This window comes from Mirounga angustirostris, unplaced genomic scaffold, assembly GCF_029215605.1.
Source record: "Mirounga angustirostris isolate CCGP_5_RB_7025 unplaced genomic scaffold, mMirAng1.0.hap1 SCAF_4, whole genome shotgun sequence".
In the NCBI taxonomy this organism is placed as follows: domain Eukaryota; kingdom Metazoa; phylum Chordata; class Mammalia; order Carnivora; family Phocidae; genus Mirounga; species Mirounga angustirostris.
In genome coordinates this window covers 62,291,007-62,309,481 of record NW_026991712.1, presented here as the reverse complement: position 1 = coordinate 62,309,481, position 18,475 = coordinate 62,291,007, and the positions used below count along the sequence as shown (strand labels likewise).

The 18,475-nt window shown below is 40.6% G+C and overlaps 1 protein-coding gene across 6 annotated transcripts in view; it reads left to right on the top strand.

Annotated features, from left to right (window-relative positions):
• Window positions 1-18,475, top strand: part of SULF1 (sulfatase 1) — a 179,144-nt gene that overhangs the window by 74,556 nt on the left and 86,113 nt on the right. The gene's annotated exons all lie outside the window — the stretch shown is intronic.

The window sequence follows — 18,475 nt, the reverse complement described above, 5'->3', positions numbered from 1 at the left end:
TATTGTCCACATAAAAGACTTAAGGCTTTTTTTTTTTTTTTAAGAAGCTAAAGAGCAATTTGTACCATAATAAAATCCACTTGAATCCTGGGAAATTACCAAAAGATAGAGGAATCCATTTCTGTTTCTCATTTTCATAGCTAATGAGAGATTTCTAACATTCTTTAATTGACCCGGAAATCTTACACTGCCTTAAATATTAGTTTGGAACTTAATGCCTGCTGAGAGAATATCATGTTCTCACTTGCCCCTATGGATTTCATAGCACTTACCATACTTTGTAATTACACATTTATTTGTGTAGTTCTTTGTGTCTTTAAATCGCTCATTAACCACAGGTGTTTTGTTTTGTTTTGTTTTTTCTATTCTGAATATAAACGAAATTCTTCTGGTTTGATTTAAAAGGCCATGTTTTCCTAACATTTCAAATCTAGGATGGTGATAGAATAGGAAAAACAATAGTGTTCGTTCAGTGTAATTGGAAATTTGACTACACGTAGCAGAAATCAAAGTAGTGCCTTAGCTACAAAAGGTTTTTTTCCCTCAAGTAAAAGAAATTCAAAGTCGGGCTGGTGGGGCTGGGACAGTGGTCACTCAGGACCCAGGCTTCTTTTCCCTCTCTGCTCCACCTTGGAGCATTCCATCAGTGAGAACATCTTGTGGTCCAAGAATGACCAATGACGATCCGGCCATGTTATATGACAGAAGGCCACTCACACACACTCTTGTACGGAAACTCCCAGAAGTCTCATACAACCCTTTCATTGCATCTCATTGGAAAAGATTCAGTCATGTGGGCACAGAGAGCTACAAGGGAAGCTAAGTGATGTCACCTGAAGCTGGGCAGGTTGCCACTCAAATAAAATCAGGATCTTGTTATAAATGAAAAAGCTAATGAATGATGAGGTAGACAATGAGAAGTCCTTGCCAAATAAGTTAGGACTATTTGCATCAGTCAAAAATGAGAATGTATTTTTTCCTTTCAACACATAGCAACAGAAATTATAGGAGCTCAGAATGTGTCTGGAGGAAAACAGGTCGTTGCCATCAGAGACAAAATAAAGCAATGTTGTACCTTGTCATCATTGTATGGAATGTTTTTTTGGCCTCTTCCTTCATCCGTGTGGTCAGGCAAACCCATGACTCAAGGTGAGGTGAACTTCCAGGAATAACTGTCCCACCCTGTTACCTTCTCTCCCATGACTCCTACCTGGAAAACTACAGTTTTCTGGCCACCATCCCCCGAGAAGGGGCTCACTCCCTACCACGCAGTCCTTTCTTATTTCATCAAGTTTCATGTCATCTACAAATGCATTTTCAGCAATGCAATCAATCCAGCTTTCTAGTGTGTGTTTGTAAAAAGACCGTGAAAATGTTAAAATGAACTTATCTTTAGGACTGTCCTCAAGTTATTAATCCTTAAGGGGCACCTGGATGGCTCCGTCGATAAAGTGTCTGCCTTTGGCTCAGGTCATGATCTCAGGGTCCTGGGATAGAGCCCCGAGTCAGGCTCCCTGCTCAGTGGGGAGTCTGCTTCTCCCTCTCCCTCTGCCTCTCCCCCTCCCTCTGCCACTCCCCCTTGCTTGTCCTCTCTCTCTCTCTCAAATAAATAAGTAAAATCTTGAAAAAAAAAGATATTCAATCCAAATTATCTCGTAGACATATTTTTACCAAAAAGTTGTTTTCCCCAGATTTTTAAGCCTATGATTCTATTATGAATACTCTGATCAACATAATAGTATTGCTAAAATTATTAGAAAACAACATTAACACGTTAGCTCACCCTATTCCTATTACTAAGGATGTTCTTCTTTGTATTTTCACAGGTCAGTGGGTTTATGCAGAAAGAATAAACAAACTTAATACAAACATTCTGTTTGCCTACGTTGTAGAAAAAAGTAGCAACGAAAAGTTTATAACTTATGCAAATGCATTTTTTCTTTGCCTGTTTGCACATTACCTTAGTCTTTCATTTTTTAACATATATGTCCATGGATAATCAAGTTGGAAATTATTCACAAAATAATGAGGCAAAGTGAAAAAGAACTGATTTATTAGGGGAAAACCCACCAGCTGCAGAATCAGAAGACCTGAGTGTGCGGTGAGTTTTAGCTTCAGCCTTATGAACCTCCTGTGGGGGGTAGCATTGCATTAAAGAAGGAGTAACAACGCTGGCTCTTCTTTCCTATTAAGTTCCGGTGAAGAGCAAATTTGTTAATTTATGACAGTCTTTCCTGAACTGGGATGCATTGTGAACACAGGAGTTATTTTATTTATGAAAGAACAAATGTATCTTCTAATGGGATTTGAGATACAAGAAAACACCTAAACATATGAAAAATCTTACTCCCAGTTCAATTATTATCAACGTAAGGTCAGGCTTTCAGAGAATAACTACGTTTAGCTAAGAAATAGTTGTCTGCTAACCAGGTTGGAAACATTTGACTTTCATCTATCTTGACTGGCAAATAATGGCTTTTAAGGGTTTGTTTTCATCCAAAAAAGATGAACATCAGACTCCACCGTGATGTTCAAGGTAGTATAAACCCAAAGTGAATATCATGCACATTCTAGGGAGTCCTGGAGCCTTTCAAAGTGTCCTGTCTGCCCTACCTTTAGAAAGAGGACAGTCGCCCACATTCTGGAACTGAATTATACCTAGCATTGTATGTAACTATCCATCGAAAGCCAGGCTCTTTTCTCATTCATTCATTATCTCCAGTAGGGCCTAACTAAGTCCCTTACTCAGCGGCTCTACAAAAGATTGCTGAATATAATGTGTATGGCAATTAAAATAAATGGTGGGGGGGAAACCTGGGTGGCTCTGTTGGTTGTGCATCCAACTCTTGGTTTCAGCTCAGGTAGTGATCTCATGGGTCATGGGATCGAGCCTCACGTTGGGTTCCTCGCTTGGCAGGGAATCTGCTTGAGATTCTTTCCCTCTACCCGTCACCCATCATGCTTGTGTGCTCTCTTTCTCTCTCTCTCTCAAATAAATAAATAAATCCTTTTTAAAAAGTAAAAGGAGGGCGCCTGGGTGGCTCAGTCGGTTAAGCGACTGCCTTCGGCTCAGGTCATGATCCTGGAGTCCTGGGATCGAGTCCCACATCGGGCTCCCTGCTCGGCAGGGAGTCTGCTTCTCCCTCTGACCCTCCTCCCTCTCATGCTCTCTGTCTCTCATTGTCTCTCTCGCAAATAAATAAAATCTTAAAAAAATAAAAATAAAAAATAAAAAAATAAAAAGTAAAAGGAAATGGAATTGATCAAGAAGTGGCAAGTAGTCGTAATGCTTAGTCAACTATCTAGAAAAGAATTCTTGTTACATGTGGAAAATGGCAAAGCAGGGGTTCTCCCTATGGAACTTTACCCAAAGCCAGTTCTTTCCTAACTTCATTTATCCCACACCCTCAACCAACCAGACAGAAACAAAGAGGAATCTAATAACCCCATGAAGCTTTTGTCACAGCATCCATGCACAAAATCCAACATACGGCACTTGAGAGAGACCCCCATGTCTTCACTCTTACTTTAAACACAGATCTAACAAGGTTCAACAAGCCATCTTTCTGGCAGATTAGAGGAAAGAAAGTGGAATTATGAGAGGTAAATACACTTAGTAACTAGAAGTGATATTTGCAAAGGAGGTAAAAATCATACTGTGAAAAGCATCCATAAGGAATTCCAAGCAGTATCAGTCCAGTGTCATTTACGTATTGGTCAAACAGCTTTTCATATCCTCATATCCCTTAGGGAAAGTCTGAATTGTTAACAATGATGACCCAGAGCCATAAAAACAAAACAAAACAGTGATCTTATTCCCAGTATTCTTTGAAGGCTAGGAAATATGTAATTAATTTTTGAAAGTGTATGTAGTAGATTAACTCGTAATCCCCAATTATTGCCACCCGTCCCCCACCAGACAAGTGACCAGAGTTTAACGTCCCTGCCCACTGCATGGGACTTGCCCAGAGAGCAGAACATATCCCCACTCAGCCTGGGCGCCAGCACATGGCTTGCGCTGGCCAAAGGCGCATAAGCAGGTGTGTGGATGCCAAGGGCGAGCAGAAGCTTTGAGCGGCATTCCAAATTTCTACCAGCTCTCCGGCTCCTGGGGTGGGTCATGAGAATGGTGTGTCTCACACAGGGGCTGCTGTCTCAGCCTGAGTCCTAAAAAGAAGACTCAAAGAGCCACAGCATGGAGCAGGGCTGAGCCACAGCCCTCTGCAGGCGCCACATAACTCACACGGGGAGAAATAACCCTTTTTCTGTGATAAGCCACAGAGTTTGGGGAGTTCTTTGTGCAAAGGCAGTATGCCTTAGAATGGTTCCATTGCGTTTGTTTGTTTGAAGTTTCTGCCTCGAAACAGTTGAAGTAAGGTATCACGACAATTCACGTATTTGGAGACCCGCCTTCCCCCTACTGTGATAGATAATGGAGGTATTACTGCGAACAGCCTCAGTTAAAACTGCACGAGGGGAAACAGTCACCAGCGGCCCCGTGCAATATACGGGCCAGACTGTGCTGTTTCCACCCAGCGAGCCAGGAAGCCGAGCCTCGGGGAGGGCTCCTGTGGCCTCCTTGGGGCTAGGGCACAGGCCCACTGGGGGTGTGGGATCTCAGTGGGTGGAATTTCCAGGGACTGGAGATATTGAGGATGATGTCATGAGGGTGTGGATTAAGGCCAGCTGGCAGCCACCTGCCCTCCTTTTAGAAAATTTCAGGGATTGGGACGGGGCGGGGGGCGGGTTGGATCTCTTGGATCACAGGCACAAAAGCAGAAAGTCAAGTCCAATCTTCTTTCTGTCTCTGGAAAACGAAGCACTCCAGTACTCACTCACCGCCTGAGAATGACCAACTGCGTGACTGTGCACAAATTATTTCACCTTCTGCCTCGGCACCAAGGATTAATTAATCATTGCAAGTTGTCTCACAACTACACAATGCTAAATACAAATAGAGGAGACCCTCGAATTCATGGAGTTGTGACTCGTGGTCTTGAATATTCATGTTCAGCCACGCCAGTCCACTGTCTCGACCAGCAACAGCTCTTTGTTTTACTGAGCACTGAGGGGTCCCCTTCTGTTTGTCAGGTGAAACAGGGCCTGTACATAGTATGCGGCCGCAGTGCTGATGTCCCGTTGTGTTCTCCTGGGGTCGATGCAGTCAGGAACACTGGCAGGTGTCTGGAAACACCAGCAACACCTGACACCCAGTTTTTTACCCAAAAAAAGTACCCCCCCCCGTTAATTTTGCCAGTTCAAAATTCTTCAGGCGTACAAGATCTTTTAAAGTGAAAAGACACTTCAGAAACAAAATCCACACACAGAACAGTTAACAAAGACTCTAACGTGGGGTCGCCCCATTTCTGCCCCTTGCTGAGCCATCTTGGATAGATTCCTCAACTAGCCTGAAACTCAGTTTCCTTATTTAAAAAAAAAAAAAAAATGAGTAGTTGTACCTACTTCCTAGAGATGTGGTGCGGATAAAGTGAAGCAAGGACTATGAAAGATCTAATACTTGGTAACTGCTTGACCGATATTAGCGCAAATTGTTACGTCTTGATAAAAGGGAAAGTCTGATCCACAAGCAGGAAATGGAAGAAATTTGGAGACTTGAGAGAGCAAAAGGAAAGAAGAAAGTGAAGAAAGTAGTCAGGGCCAGGCACGGGGGATCGTAGGGCAATGGTATTTGAGGAATGAAGAAGGAGCAGACAATCACATGAAGGGGTGAGAGGGGGAAGGGAAGAAGGAGGAAAGGCCCCCAGTTCAAGATGCGCCACTTCTCAGTCGTGTTCCGGGCCCCACAGCAGTGCACATAGGGGTGGAATATTCTCCCTGAAGTCAGACAACTGGAAGACTCAGACTCCAAAATTCTTGCCCTTTCTCGGCTGGAACTAGACTCCTTCTGAGTCTCCTTCTGAGAAGTGGCTGCTACGAGACTGAAGACACACAAAGTCGTTTGGAAGTTTGCTCCCTTGCCCTTTGCTCTGCTCTCCCGGTTAGGTCTGGCCAATCTTCCCAGTTCCCTTTTGTCGGGAGGAGAATCCAGCTTGGGGTCCCCAGAGCACCTGATATGCCTTGCACATCACAGTGGGTTGGTCTGTTTTGGGGATCATATTGTGTAATTCAGAGTTCATTTTTTTGCTGCATCTCTATCTGTCGGCCAGTGCTTCAAAGAAGAGGTGATAGATGGGGGCAGAGGCCCAGCCTGCGTGATTGGCGGAGAGCTGGACAGAACTGGAAAACTGGGTTGGGGAGGTGGGGTGGTTCATTAAAACAAAAGCAAGTGACTCTCACTGCCTCCTTAATTGCTAGTAATAACTATGTAAAGATCTAAAAAAAAATGTAGTGGTCATAAACCTCTCTTTGTGCATAACAATTGTTTAATAAATACAACAAAACTTCAACATTGTGCAGGGCCACGGTCAGACTCCAGCAGTTCCCATACACCAAGGATTTGTGGGACCTACCTTCTTCAGACATTGGAAGGGTTTGTACAGAAAAGGATATCAGAGGGTCATTTAAAAGCCACTTCCGGTTATTTGCTGAGGGAAGTTTAATGCTTTCCAATGGAAAACTCTGTTGTCCATGCCTGCTGAAGTCTGAGCGTGTGGAATGTTTGCCTTCTCCGCAACTCCACAAAAGGTGCTCTTACAAAAGAGTCCTATCAGGGGAACCTGGGTGGCTCAGATAGTGGGGCATCCGACTCTTGGTTTCAGCTCAGGCCATGATCTCAGGGTCATGGGATCGAGCCCCAAGTTGGGCTCCACCCTGGTGCCGAGTCCGCTTGAGATTCTCTCCCTCTCCTTCCCAATGCTCCTCCCTCTTTGCTCCCCCCTCTAAAATAATTAATTAATTAAATCTTTTTTTTTCTTTTTTTAAGAGTCCTGGGGCACCTGGGTGGCTCAGTCGTTAAGTGTCTGCCTTCAGCTCAGGTCATGATCCCAGGGTCCTGGGATTGAGCCCCACATCGGGCTCCCTGCTCAGCGGGAAGCCTGCTTCTCCCTCTCCCACTCCCCCTGCTTGTGTTCCCTCTCTCGCTGTGTCTCTCTCTGTCAAATAAATAAATAAAATCTTAAAAAAAATAAAAAATAAAAAAGGAGTCCTATCAGCTGTGCAATAATTGGCAGTATCAGTAGCCCTGGGTGGCTGGTGAATGCTCAGCTGCCTTAGCCAGTGCAAAAGCTGGAGAGGTCAACCTTCATGAAAAGACTTGATGGAACTGGAGGGTATTATGTTGAGTGAAATAAGTCAAACAGAGAAAGACATGTATCATATGATCTCACTGATATGAGGAATTCTTAATTGCAGGAAACAAACTGAGGGTTGCTGGAGTGGGGGGTGGGGTGGGAGGGATGGGGTGACTGGGTGATAGACACTGGGGAGGGTATGTGCTCTGGTAAGCGCTGTAAATTGTGCAAGACTGTTGAATCTCAGATCTGTACCTCTGAAACAAATAATGCAATATATGTTAAGAAAAAAAAAAAAGAAGAAGGTAGCGGGAGGGGAAGAATGAAGCGGGGGAAATCGGAGGGGTAGATGAACCATAAGAGACGATGGACTCTGAAAAACAAACTGAAGGTTCTAGAGGGGAGGGGGGTGGGAGGATGGGTTAGCCTGGTGGTGGGTATTGAGGAGGGCACATTCTGCATGGAGCACTGGGTGTTATGCACAAACAATGAATCATGGAACACTTCATCTAAAACTAATGATGTAATGTATGGGGATTAACATAAGAATAAAAAAATTAAAAAAAATAAAAGACTTGAAAGACCTTCCCCAGACTTGGCTCCATGCACCTTTCCTTTTGCTAGTTGTAATGGGTTACATTACTGGACCAGTACTATCCATATCAGCATCACTAGGAACTTCTTAAAAATGCAACTTTGTAGGCCCCATATCTGTATTGGGAATGCTGGAACAATTAGCAAGCCCTCCAGGTGATTATGATGAAGCCCTGCTCTACCTTGTGATTTAAGTACTTGAGCTTGGGGCCCTTGTGTGACGGTAGAATAATTGTTCTTCTGTTGCATGGCTCTTTTAAAGTATCCAGCTATTCTAAAACTGGGAACCAAGTGTGGTAAAGAAGATGTTTTTTTTTTCTTCCAGATTTTTATTTAAATTCTAGTTAGTTAACATATAGTGTAATGTTGGTTTCAGAAGTAGAAGTTAGTGATTCATCACTTACATATAACAACCAGTGCCCATCATAACAAGTGCCCTGCTTAATACCCATCACCCATTTAGCCTATCCCCAACCCACCTCCCTGCATCAATCCTCAGTTTGTTCTTTATCATTAAGAGGCTCTTACGGTTTGCTTCCTTCTCTTTTCCCCCCCTTTCCTTATGTTCATCTGGTTTGTTTCCTAAATTCCACATAAGAGTGAAATCATATGGTATTTGTCTTTCTCTGACTGACGTATTTTGCTTAGCATAATACTCTGTAGCTCTATCCATGTTGTTGCAAATGGCAAGATTTCATTCTTTTAGATGGCTGAGTATATTCCATTGTGTATACATATACCACGCCTTCTTTACCCATTCATCAGTCTATGGATTTGGGCTCTTTCAATGGCTTGGTTATCATTGATAATGCTGTTACAAACATCGAGGTGCATGTACCCCTTCCAATCTGTATTTTTGTATCCTTTGGGTAAATACCTAGTAGTGCAATTGCTGGATTGTAGAGTGGTTCTATTTTTAACTTTTTCAGGAACCTCCATACTGTTTTCCGGAGTGGCTGCACCAGTTTGCATTCCCACCAACAGTGTAAGAGAGGTCCCCTAAGAAGATGTTTCTTAGAAGGAATGCTTCATCAAAATCTGGAGAGAAATCAATGACTAAATTGTCAAGGGATGAAAAAAAATCCAGTACTTGGATTCTAACTCTTAGCCTGGATCTTCATCTTTCTTGTCTGACTTTATTCTCCAATAAAACTGATTAACAAGTTAATTATGCAAATTTTAGAAGATTTCCGAATTTAATTTAGTCCAAGCACGAAAGTAGTAGCACATACGGAAAATTTCCTTAGTGAATTTGGAAAGTATTGATTAGCAGTCTAGCAGTCAAAATTCCTTTGAGCCAGAAAGGCATTAAATATGCTGGCTTCTTATTTGTACAACTACAGCTTTATAGGATCTCTTGATCCAGTATTAACCAAGAAATGGCCAAATTCAAAAATAACCCCTTCCACAGCTCTCCCATCTCTCTCCACCACACAAATATGTTTTTTAAAAGGAGAATATTTAGAGGTCAGATGGAAACCATCTCCAAATATTAAAACATTTGTTATAAAGAAGAATATAGAATTAGTTTGTGTGGCTTAGTAGACTAGAACATGAATAAACATTTAAAAGGGAGGAGGATGGGATTTTGTTCAATAAAAGGGAGAATTTTCTAAGCTTAAATGCTACCCTAAACTACACAGATGGCCTAGTGAGTTCTGTGTTACCCAGATGGGCATGTTTTCATTGATGCTCTAGAGAAGTCTTATTCATTAGTTAAAAGTTAACGTAGGTGAGCTCTAAGATCCATTTTGTCTTAGTCTATCTGAGCTGCTTTAACAAAAATACCATACCCTGGGGGGGTTTAAATAACAAACACTTATTTTTCACAATTCTGGAAGCTAGAAGTTCAAGATCAGGGTGCTTGGCAGATTTGGTGTCTGGTGAGAGCCTACATCCTGGTTCACAGATAGTCGTCTCCCCAGTGTCCTCCCATGGAAGGGGGTGGGAGAGTTCTCTGGGATCCCTTTTATGAGGATACCAATCCCATTGGAGGGTTCCCTCATGACCTAAATACTTCCCAAAGGCCCCACCTCCTGATATCACCACATTAGGGGTTAGGATTTCAACGTATGAATTTGAGGCGAGTACACAAACATTCAGCCTATAACCTTCAAGCTAAGAGATTTTTACAATATATTTTCTAGATTTCGTCCTGCACATTAACTCCATTAAGCACAGCTGCTAATCTCCTTTCTCATATACGATCGGGTGTGTGAAGCAGTGTTCCAATGAGGAATAGCACATTTTCCGTGTCAGGGTGCTGGGTTTTGCTAACTTCATAAACCAGTTCTTGAGCATTTGCATGTTTTCTTTTATGTGCTTTGCAAGAATCTAGAGCTGTATGCAGAAGATCCTGAAATGGAGGGACTAGAAACATATCAAATCTAATCCTTTATATTTTCACCCATAATTGAAACTAAATACAGTTGACCCTTGAACAACACAGGAGTTGGAACCGCCGACCTCCTGCGCAGTCAAAAATCTGAGTGTAACTACTAATAGCCTACTTTTGACCAGAAGTCTTACTGATAATATAGTTGATTAAAGCATACGTTTTATGTTATATGTATTATACACTGTATTCTTGCAATAAAGTAGGCTAGAGAAAAGAAAATGTTATTAAGAAAATCATAAGGAAAAGAACATATTTACAGTACTGTATTTATTTTTTAAAAATCCATGTATAAGTGGACCCATGCAGTCCGTACCCATGTCGTTCAAGAGTCAACTGCACAATTAGAAAATAGAAAAAGGATCAGGAAAAACAAGCAAATAAAATCCTCAGAGATCCTCCAGGTCTGGCCTGGAGTAATTGCCTTTGGCAGTTACTCAGTAATTGTAAGAATCCAGTTCTACTAACGATGATAGCTAATATTTTTAAGGTGTCAAATGCTGTTCTAGGACACATTTTGATCATGTTTCACCATGATCAAATCATATCACCAGAAGAATGATACACTAGAGATTCGCAACTTTTTAATGAATTTTCTAAATAATCCAAGCTCCTCACTGTGCACTTGCAAATATTTGCTGTGCTTTGCCTCTTTGTCCATCAGTGAAAACTTTTAGTTTCTCCTCCACGTTTTTTTAAATTTAACTTTATTTACATTCAGTTAACATATAGTGTATTATTAGTTTCGGAGGTAGAGTTCAGTGATTCATCGGTTGTGTATAACACCCAGTGCTCATCACATCAGGTGCCCTCCTTAATGCCCATCCCCCAGTTACCCCATCCCCCGTCCCCTCCAGCAACCCTCAGTTTGTTTCCTATGATTAAGAATCTCTTTTGGTTTGTCTCCCACTTTGATTTCACCTTGTTTTACTTTTCCTTCCCTTCCCCTATGCTCCTCTGTGTTGTTTCTTAATTCCCACATTCTCCTCCGCTTTTATATGCCAACTTTATATATCAATATAAACGCCGTTCAGGTAACAGGGACCATTCTTTATTTTTTCTTAATTAATAAGTAAACACCATCTACCTTTGTATGCAGAATGTTTTTAGTAAGCTTACACATAAAATTGAAAATTGCTTTCTTTTTGAAGAGTCCTTTATTAAAATCAGCCCAGCCCAAAATCAGTTGCATTATAATCTCTAATATCACATCAGGTTTTAATAAGCCTCCTTTTCACAGCACACATGTGCTTAAGACTTCATGGAAACCAAATCAGTAGAGGGAAGGGATTACTTTAGATTACTTTGAAATATGCATTGTTTGAAATGGCCTCTGGTGACCAGCTTTCATGAATGGCTGATTTTACTTGTGGAGCACATCATCTGATTTAATTATATCAGCTCCTTTGTGTGACAAGTACTATTCTTGTGTGTGCTGAGAAATGAAGGTTTAAGACAAAGTAGAGTAGTTAGTGAGAGAATAAATTCTGGAAGTGGAACACCATTGAGTATTTGGGATCTAGATGAAATCTAGGACTTGTCCAACTGTAAGCATCTGTTTATAGAGAACCTCTAGTGAAAACATAAATTTGCCCCAAACATCCACAGACAGAGATCCTAATCTCAGCCTTTTCAGGATGATTCCCTTACAAATATGACAAATAATAGTTTAAGGTGATAATATGACTCAAAATTTTCATTCTATAAATTCTTCAGCTTAAAATGTCATAAAGTTTACTCTTTTGTAACAATAAAGCCAAACACTCGTTTTTATTAGCTACAATTTTTTCTCAGCTTCTGTCCAGACAACAAACTAAGACAGAAGGCCTATTAGTCAATTAAAAATCTCCTGTATCTCTTCACGTGCTGATCAACCTGAAGACATTGATAAATATCTCTATGTCCAGATAACGAGTTGAGGGTAGGTAGATGAATCTGATTGGACAAGAATGCCATATATCTGAAGGATGTCGACAAGAATAGACAATTTGCATTCAGCATATGCTTTATGCATGCATTATGGCTAAGAATACTAATATTAATTTTCCTAGACAGGCCTATTAGTTATTCAGTGTGCTCTCCTGTAATAGTATTTTCATGAATAGAATATTCATTCAAGGCATGAATTTCCCTTGAAACTTAAGTAGAGTTGCTTTTTTTAACTGATAAATACACAGCTGTGATTGTTAGTGTTCGGAGGTAAGTGCACAACTAAAGGACAACTTAAGGATCGCGTAAGGATTTAGGTACACATAAAGCACATGTTGAAGATGATTTTGTCATTAAAAGTCTTGGAATTACATCATTAGACAGTAATACAAAGAAATCTCAAAATAGTATTTCCCAATACAACTTGTGAAGGAGTATTTTTGAAATATCAATACATGAACTAATCTGAATTTATAGATTCCTTGAAAATGTGAGCAAAGGAATTGACTTAAATATGAATGTCTGATTTTTTAAGAGGTTCTCCTGTAAGTAATATATTTGGTGGGGAAGGGGAGGGCGGGGGAGGGACAGTTACTCTCCGTATTTACCCCTAAGTCTTTAGGAACTAGCACTGTTTTGAAATGTGAATTAATCTTTCACACTCTGTTTCCCAGACTCCCTTTCTTGGTCATCACTCTGTGTGAGGCCAGCAGGATCCCTCAGAAGGAACTTGTAACTCTACTCTGCTATATCGAAACCCTTAGAAAATGTTAGAGAGCATTATATTGGTGGTGAGCTTGATGGCATAGAAAGTAGGCCAGTGGAACTCTTTTGACTGTGGCTTAATTAATATTGTAAAATCAGGTGTTCCTCTTTCCTCACATAGATTTTAACTACAAGAAAATATTTGGAGAAACACTTTTGAAGTATAAATATAGCATCTAATTTGTTTTTTAAAAATATTTTCTTCATGGGTGCCTGGGTGACTAGATCTCTTAAGCATCTGCCTTCAGCTCACGTCATGATCCCGGGGTGCTGGGTTCGAGTCCCACATCTGGCTCCCTCAGCGAGGGAGCCTCTTCTTCCTCTCCCTCTGCCCGACCCCCTGCTTGTGCTGTCTCTCTCTCTCTGTCAAATAAATAAATAAATAAAATCTTTAAAAATATATATTTTCTTCAACTTAAATGTATTGCAAGAATTGTGGAACTTTAAAATAAATTCATATTATGGCAGATTATGTACACCAGGGAAACAAACTAAAACGAAACATGTCCCCCCAGAAATCTATAAATCTGTTAAAAGGTACATTTTTAGCACCTAGGAATGGTTGAACTTTAAGTTACAAAGACTATGTTTCTTCATTACTCGAAATATGTGTCTAAATATATTTAGACGTGTATCTTAAGTACGCACATGCACACACCTGTGTGTGTGTCTGGAGAGAGAAAACAAAATAAATGCATAAGGTGCTGATGGAACCTGATGCTTGGGGCATAGACAGTAGTGCTCAGCAAACACTTCATCTGCTCCACCAAATTTTCAGCCCTCTCGCAGCCGGATGGAGCTGTGTGACAATGACAGTCAATGAAATGTTAGGTCTGATCCGAGTGACTTCCAAGTTGGAGCCATGAAAAGCTCTCCTGCAAGATTCTCCAGTTTTGTTTTCTGCCTCTCTTGGTCCAGGGCAGCAACAGGACAACAGTGCCCTGCCAGCTTATGTCCATGCATGACTGGGCAGGGCAAAGCTCCCTGCCACCACCCTGTGCGTGATTTGTAGTATGAATGACAAATATACTTCTATTGTGTTAAGCCGTTGATAGTTGGGGTTTATTTCTTATTGCAACAAACTGCTTCTGCTGTCTAATGCAATACCTCAAGACACTTAAATATAAATAAGCTATAGGGGCGCCTGGGTGGCTCAGTCGGTTAAGCATCCGACTCTTGGTTTTTGCTCAGGTCATGATCTCGGGGTCTTGGGATCGAGCCCCAAGTTGGGCTCTGCGTTCAGAGCAGAGTCTGCTGGGGATGATCTCCCTCTCCCTCTGCTCCTCCCCCTGCTCTTTCTTTCTCTCTCTCTCTCTCAAATATAAATAAAATCTTTAAAAATAAAGAAATAAATAAGCTATAAATACATAAAACTGAAGGCAAATTTAGTATAATTTCATGTAGTAAACCATATACTTTAAGACCTAGCTAAGATATCTAAGACCACATTTGTAATTCTTTTTACTGATATTGCTTTCACCAGGCCCATTTGAACTGAAATTTCCAATGCTCCTTTTTTTCTAGAACTCCAATAATCTCTTTGTTCTCACTACCAGCACTGCAACTAATGACCATTATTAGACCCTTCAGACAGTTCGCAGCATCTGCTTCAAGAATATTAGATCCTTTTGATTCTTTTCATAATTTTAGACCACTTTGTCTTCCTTTGTTTTGCTAATTCCTGTTTGAAAGAAGATGGACAAATCTTCGTCTTGGACTTTTGGCATTCTCTAAAATGCCCTTGGTAAGCTCACTTTTATGTGGTTTTATTTCCTATCTTTCTGGGGCTGAGTCTCAAAAGTACATTTCTTGCTATCACCTCTCAACTTCGTGCTTATCACTGCTCCTTCTATCTATTCTCTTCCTCCTGAGAAGACAGAGGGAAAATGCAGAAAACTTTTATTTATCTCTATTTTTATAATGCAACAGACCATTGAAAAAAATCCAATATAGACGTGAATGAAAGAAAAACCAAAATCTGTTCCTCTACCTCACCATACCCCAGGGACAACCAACGCTAACAATTCTGTGAATAGATGACTTCTCAAGGTTCCCTTCAATTTCAGGATTCACATGTTGGAGGGAAAAACAGTAGGAAGGAAGAAAGGCAAGGAAAGCAAATGTTGTGGGAGGAGGATTTCATCATTTAGCCTGGTATTTCCCCAAAGGTGCTCCAGGTCAGAGATGCATGCTTTTCAGCTGTCATTGGTTGTTGGAAGAGATTTATTATTACAAGTGTATAAAAATGTTACTGCACCAGAAGGAGACTGTTGTCTATCTCCTCTCCTTGGAGTTGTAATAAATTAGATCAGGAAATATGCTTTCTGGGGATTAACGGTAGATGAACTTTGCCAGCTATGGGGTTTTTAAAAGAAATTAGCTCCTTCATGATTTCCATATATTATAAAGAAGATAACATATCCTGAAGACTTCTCCTAAAGAAAGGAAGTAATGTATGGGAAACTTGAAAGCCAAAATTAAGGGAAAGGGGCCATGTAAACAGACCCTTAGAAATGTGAGTATGTAGATTGGCCGTGGGTGGAGGGGGCCAGATGTGGATATCAGCTTCTCACTGCTATAATCCTGTTTTACTTCACTCTTAGGATAAACTAAGTGTGTTCTGGCTGAATTCAGCTTTGAATAATTGCATAATGCTGGCCTGATGTCTCCTGCTGCTTTGATTGGTTATGGTGTCCCTTTTTTGTGTCTGCCTTAACTATAGGGTGGCATTGCTTTGTACTAGAAATACTTCTTTTGCCCCATCCCTGAGAGGTTTATTTCTGTGCTGAGTGGGTTGTTCTGATCCTGTCTCTAACATACTTTAGATGTGTGGGCATGCATTTGTAAAATTCTGTGTTATCCTCAGATTAAAAAGCAAACAAACAAACAAAACACAAGGTGTCATCACTCATCAACGACCTCTATGTATACTAGGCATTTAGAACTTAGGACAGCTTCAGGGCTTTAAGGGACAAAAAAGTGAGTAAGTTTGTGAATGGGGCCAGATCTACAGCCTTAAAGGTGAAAATCTGGGCTTAACTATGGTGCCGGGTATACGCTAGGCCAGCAATTCTCAAACCTCTGGGGCTCAGGATCCTTTTATATTATTAAAATTTCTGAAGACTCTCAAGAGCTTTTGTTTATGTAGATTATAGCTACTGATAATTAGAAATTACAACGGGGGGAGGGCGCCTGGGTGGCTCAATAGGTCAAGCTTTTGACTTCAGCTCAGGTCATGGTCTTGGGGTCCTGGTATTGAGCCCCGCTTGGGGCTCCCTGCTTAGCGAGGCATCTGCTTGTCCTTCTGCCCTTCTCCCCTCCAGTACTCTCTCTCAAATAAATAAAATCTTAAAAAAAAAAAAAAAGAAATTACAACTGAGGGATTTTTAAAATATTTTTAAATTCTTTTGAAAATAACAATAATCCATTACATGTTAAATGATATATTTTGTGAAAAATAACTATATTTTCCAAACCAAAAAAGTATTGGTAACTAAAGTGGCATTGTTTTACATTTTTTAAAAAGATTTTAGGGGCCCCTGTGTGGCTCAGTTGTTAAGCATCTGCTTTGGTTCAGGTCATGATCCCGGGGTCCTGGAATAGAGCTCTGCGTCGTGCTCCCTGCTCGGCGGGAAGCCTGCTTTTCCCTCTCCCACTTCCCCTGCTTGTGTTCCGTCTCGATGTGTCTCTCTCTGTCAAATAAATAAATAATAATAAAATCTAAAAAAAAATATTTCATTTATTTATTTGACAGAGAGAAAGAGAGAGAGCACACAAGTGGGGGGAGGGGGTGGAGGGACAGAGGGAGAGGGAGAAGCAAGCTCTCAGCTGATCAAGGTGCCCGATGCGGGGCTCCATCCCAGGACCCCGGGATCATGACCTGAGCTGAAGGTAGATGCTTAACCAACTAAAGCCACCCAGGTGCCCCGCCATCATTTTACATTTCTACACATATTTATCTGAATAGAAGAGAGCTGGATTCTTCTATTTCTGTATTTAATCTGTTGAAGTATATTGTTTGGTTGAAATAAAGTAATCAAATTCAGCCTCATATGGATAAGTAGTTGGAAAAGGAAAAGTATTTTGATGGTTTTTTCAAACACTTGTAGATTTCCTTAGATACTATGCCAAAACTTGACAAGTGGTGACTTCGTAAAGATTAGTTGTTGTAAGTAATCTGAAACCCCATCAATGAGCTTTCATACTCTGTTAAAATCCAATGGTCATCTTGCACTTTGAAATTTTTTTTGCTGATGTATGATTCTGTAGCATTTTATTTGGTCATTTGAGAAATATTGGTTCACTGAAATATGCAAATATGCTAAATGTGGACACATTTCATTTTTCAATATAAAGAATAACATTTGTTAATATCAACATCAATGTCATTGAAAGGTTTTACATATTGGGAAGCTGTCAAGTTCGTGGTGGCGGATACAAGTTTTCCAAAATTCTGAGTTTAGCTTGGAAGCTAGATTTCTATCATTGGCAACAAATACAACAAATATTGTCAGCTGTTTTCCTTGAAATGACAATCTCATTTCATTTATCCCTTAAGAAATGTCTGCCAAATACCCAAGTCCAAATAATTCGTTCAAGTAAAACTAATGTCCCATGAGCCAAAAGCAGTGTCTAGTGGAGCTTGCGACTCAGTCACACAAGTGCTGTTCCTCGACTATCATCCGATCTCCGTGGGCAACAAAGAGCTCTACATGTACCTCCTCTCTCATATAACAAAATTAGAAAGAAAAAGATGTGTGTTCAAGGGTCAGGATTTAATACAATTAGTCATCTTACTGTTTCATCTTGAATGAAACTGGCTTTTTTTTTTTTTGAACTATATGTGATGCTCCTTTTATTCGGACAAAAGTGATTTTACCCACCAGTGCAAATGTCAACAAAGTGAAAAAAGCGAGTGTGTCAGTATTCTTATCAAAGCAGTGCTGACCTCATGGACTCCCCAAAGTCCTGGGTTGCACCTTGAGAACCACTGCAGTGGACAAAGCATCTTGATTTCATATGGGGTGTTGCTCATTGAGCAAATGTGAGCTAGACTTTTCCATCCAGTTGGCTTGAAGTCTCCCTGGTCTGTTTTTTTCCTTTTATATGTGACTTGAAACTTTTAATGTCACATTTATAGTTTGGCTTGACTGCCCTAAACAAAGCCCTAAAAACTTTTTTATAGTTTGGCTTGACTGCCCTAAACAAAGCCCTAAAAACTTTCCACATCAACTGGCCATAGCTACAATTAGTGTTTTCATTTGAAGACTTGAAGAAAAGGCAACTTGTATTCTGGTCCTGATTCATGAATACAACCCCGTTCCTCGAGCTCACTCTCCGTGTGTGAGAAAAACCCCCTTTTACCATTTCTCCCATTTTCTGCTGTTTCTCAAGACAAATTGTTAGTCTCTAAGGACACTTGTCGTCCGCCACAAAGTATCCAATTCAAACATTGCATCCTTGTCTCCTTTGTCAAGTTCTGTATTTGTCTGTCAATTTTTTTTTCGTCTTCTTCCTTACTTCTTTTCCTTCTGGAGCTGGAAACCAGGCAGTGAGAGGATGACAGGTTTTAAAAGGTCATTTTTGAATAAGGAATTGTCTG